The sequence below is a fragment of the Etheostoma cragini genome, chromosome 5 (genome assembly GCF_013103735.1).
Source record: "Etheostoma cragini isolate CJK2018 chromosome 5, CSU_Ecrag_1.0, whole genome shotgun sequence".
Taxonomy (NCBI): domain Eukaryota; kingdom Metazoa; phylum Chordata; class Actinopteri; order Perciformes; family Percidae; genus Etheostoma; species Etheostoma cragini.
The window spans coordinates 12,167,065-12,171,292 of NC_048411.1; the positions used below are offsets into that span (position 1 = coordinate 12,167,065).

General features: G+C 36.0%; 1 long non-coding RNA gene and 1 pseudogene across 1 annotated transcript; both read left to right on the forward strand.

The window, feature by feature from the left end:
* LOC117945009 overlaps nt 1–4,228 on the forward strand; it is a 23,364-nt pseudogene that overhangs the window by 9,604 nt on the left and 9,532 nt on the right.
* Nucleotides 4,008–4,228, forward strand: LOC117945054. The gene is made up of 2 exons (XR_004656725.1): nt 4,008–4,061; nt 4,184–4,228. It is a non-coding gene; the product is annotated as an uncharacterized LOC117945054 (long non-coding RNA).

The window sequence follows — 4,228 nt, forward strand, 5'->3', positions numbered from 1 at the left end:
CACACACACACACACACACACACACACACACACACACACACATAGAGCTGCAGAATGAAGTTGATGCATGTCTGTCATGTGACATTATGTGGTTGGGTCTTAGGATGCAGTTACTGTAGATAGATCACCATTTACGTGTTTGATTATTAACATTTAATATTGGATACCTTCCATGTGATTGTACATATACAGTACGTATTCTTAAACTGTATATATACTATTATTAAGTTAAATATCTTTCTAATTCAGCTGCAGCTCTGCTGTTCTGATAAAACACTTATGTAACGCAATGAAAGATATTTTAAATCTTCTATTAAAATGTCCCTCAAGGCACAAATGAACAGCTCATAGGCCCACCCAACACAGATCAGCCACATCTGTAGGATTCAACATGGAGGTGGAATGTGATGTTCGAGGTAAAGTGCTGAATTAAATACAATCATTCACAAAGCTAGTGTTTGTGTTGGTTTAGTCCGCATTTAGGGACCCTGAATCTTCAACCAGAGGGTAAAAGTGGAAATTCAGGGTGAAGTGTGTGGGTTGCATCGGAAATCTGATTTTTTGTGTCTTGAGTCTTTGTAGAAAATGCATCCTCTGTGGAAGTCTGGTACAGAGAATATTCATGTGGTCCTTCCAGCTGAGTGCATTATCGATATGTACACCAAGGTACTTGTAAGAGCTAACCTGAATAATGGGAAAGTTGTTGATCACCTCAGGCCTTGTGTTGCCTTTGTCCTTTTTGGTCAAACACCTTCTCCTCAGTTTTGGTCACATTTAGCACAAGATAGTTGTCATCGCACCAGTGGACAAACTCCTCAATTTCCATATGATATGCTGCTGGGCTTTTGTCTTTGTGCATAAGGCCAAGGATTGCTGTGTCATCTGAGAATATAATAATATAATTGTCAGCGTGGAGTTTAGTGCAGTCATTAGAATACAATGTAACGAGAACTGGAGAGTTGATACACTCTGACTCACTCTAACCTGTTAAGTAAGGTTTGTTAAAAAAATAAAAACACCACTTGACAATCAAAGATTTAACATTCATGTGTTTCAGTTTCAGGATTAGCATGTGAGGCCGCAGAATGTTAAACTGAAATCAACAAACAAAATGCACGCGTTGGCTTTGGGGTCTTCAAGGTGTTTACTGACCAGATGTGAAATGCTTTTAGCGTTATTTCCCATCTGGTCAGTAAACACCTTGTCTGCAAAATGATCAAGTCACCGTACGGCCTGTAACAGTCAGGAAGAAACTGGAATAAAATGTTGCATGATCACCTTAGTGCAAATGGTTTTACACAGAACCCGGCTGACCACTGTGTTCATAACAAACAAACTGCAACAGAAAGGATGATTCTGATCATTTGGGTCAATGATTTTATCATCGCTGCTAGGGATAGTGACTCACTCAAAAGTGTAAAAGAAATGTTACATGGAAAATGTAAAATGAAAGCTCTTGGGAGATTAAGCATTTCTTATAAAGACAAACCAAACAAGGTACTACATAACCAAGATATCGGTTTGGGATGTCAGACTATAAAACAGGGTCAACACTATGTGAACAGAAACAAAACTTTGATGGTGATGGTGAACTTATTGATTCAAAAAGATATTGTGAAGTGATAGGCAGCTTGATGTATGTGATGGCATACAAGACCTGATATCAGTTGGATTTTCAGCCAGCTGTCACATTACTTATCAGAAAAAAAAAAAAACAGAGCTACATTGCATAACAGCTAAACATGTGTTGAGGTACTTGAAGGGCACAATGAATCAGGTAATTAACATATAAAGCCCAAATAATCTCCATATCTGTATTTTAATGTATTCATTGAAAATTCAGACATGCAACCCTTTAACTTCTTGATGCAAACAAAATGCCAAACAGGATTTTTAATCATGTAGCCACAATAATAAATGCTTTTTAGCTGTTCTGTTTTGTGGACATTGCTATTTTGTGTTGCATCACTATCAGATTCAAGTAACTTTTTTTCTTGTTTTTTGTTGTAGCCTCTTTTCAGTTTCATAAGAGTTTTTCCCTAATATGATTCTAATGTCATCTAAATGTGTTTAACTAGCTGGCGTTTTTTACTTGCAGTACTACACTGAAAAAGTACATTGTTTGTAACTTATTCTTATCCATATTATGCCTCATTTGTCCAGTAACCCATTTTGTCATACACTTTTAAAAATAGAGCAGAGTCAATTAGTCACTACATTCTGTGGCTTTTCCAGTTTGCCATTTTGGACTTCCTAATGCTTACTTTGTTTAACTCCACTCCTGTCCAGTCCGTTTACCTGAAAAAAAACTTCCAGTGAAGCCGACGATATTACCTTACTTCCTTAATATAAGAAAGGTTAGGTACTCTTAAAGAAATTTAATTAACTTCTTGTTAGATATTTAGGTTATTGTTAAAATGTGACCATATTTTGGAAGATGGGAAGTGACCTATTGATGTCTTATCTTTATAAGCCTGCTGTTGAATGATCTGGGAACAATTGACAAATTGATGTGCGCTTATTAATATGTTTATTATTTTGTAAAATCCTGCATGCTGCTTTAAGTTAACATGTGTCCAATCAGAGATACCAACAATAGAGAGGACAGTACTTATACAGACAATGGTAACTGAAGCTGCATTTAAACAAACAACACTCTTTCCCATAAAAAACCAATGATTACCAATAATTTCCAGATAATTCAAACCTTCCTTATGCATTCCGAACGTGCGCACACTCACGCACACACACACACACGCACACGCACACACACACACACACACACACACACACACACACACACACACACACACACACACACACACATACACATAGAGCTGCAGAATGAAGTTAATGAATGTCTGTCATGTGACATTATGTGGTTGGGTCTTAGGATGCAGTTACTGTAGATAGATCACCATTTACGTGTTTTTTCAATAACATTTAATAATGAATACCTTCCATGTAATGGTATATATACAGTATATATTCTTCAACTTTATGTACTATTATTATTAAGTTAAATATCTTTCCCATTTAGCTGCAGCTCTGCACACTGGCTGTTCTAATAAAACACTAATGTTACGCGATGCCAGCAGCAACATGAAAGTTCAAAGTGTTTTACAGGAAAAACCATTAGGAGAAGATACAAATGAAACATGAGACAAGATAAAATGGCACATAAATTGGATTTAAAAAAGAGGAATATAAAGGTTACAGTGAAAGATATGAATAGTCCGAAAATGTATTTAGATGACAGGCAGTGGCAAAAAAAAAAAACTTCAAATATTTTCTTGAAATATCCCTCAATATAAACAGCTCACAGGCCCACCAAACACAGATCAGCCACATCAGGAGGATTCAACATTGAAAAATAAACAGTAAAACAATAGGAGACTTAGACATGTGATGTTTGAGGAAAAGTGCTGAATTAAATATAATAAATCCCCAAGCTATATGAGAATTTACTGACAAAAAATGCAATTATCAAATAAATTGTGGGAGGCTTTAGTGGTTTTTTGGCTTCAGTTTAGGAACTTGTTTTTGTCTTCTTGATTTACTGGAAAAGTGTGTGTTTCAGAAATGCCCAAAAGCTTTCAGGATCATAGATTATTTATCAATTTAAGGAATAAAGATACTTTTCAGGCTGATCTGTATCAAGCTGACTGTAATGTTAAAATTTGCTTCTAAATTTAAAAAAAGTTTTAAAATCAATGTGTGAGAGGCTTTAGTGTTTTTTGGCTTTAGTTCAGGAAAAATATTTGTCCTCCTTGAGTGACTGAAGAAGTGCGTGACTCAAAGTTGCCCAAAAGCCTTCAAACCAGGAAGTTTTATTTTCTTTCTCAGACACAGCTGAGTGATTCTTAGTGAATGTTATTAAACCAATTAATTGAATTAATGTTGATTACTGGCATGTTGGTTGCAAGACAGGTTTTTTGTTTCCTCCTAAAGACAAGGGAGTTTCCTTCTCAAACAACCTATATATGACAACTAATTGTCAATAAGTCACAGACTCCTGACTGTAGCTGAAGGTTCAACGTGGGACTTCCAAGACATCAGAGGTATTCATCCTCTTGTCTAACTTTTTAACTTTGTGTTTAATTGTAGTTCACATTCAGGAAACCATGCACTCTGGTACACGGATTAGTGCGAAGATAACAGGACTATGTTTTATCTTTTTCAGAGATGAAGTGGGTTTTGTGCCTGCTGTCTGCAGGTCTTTTCCTGT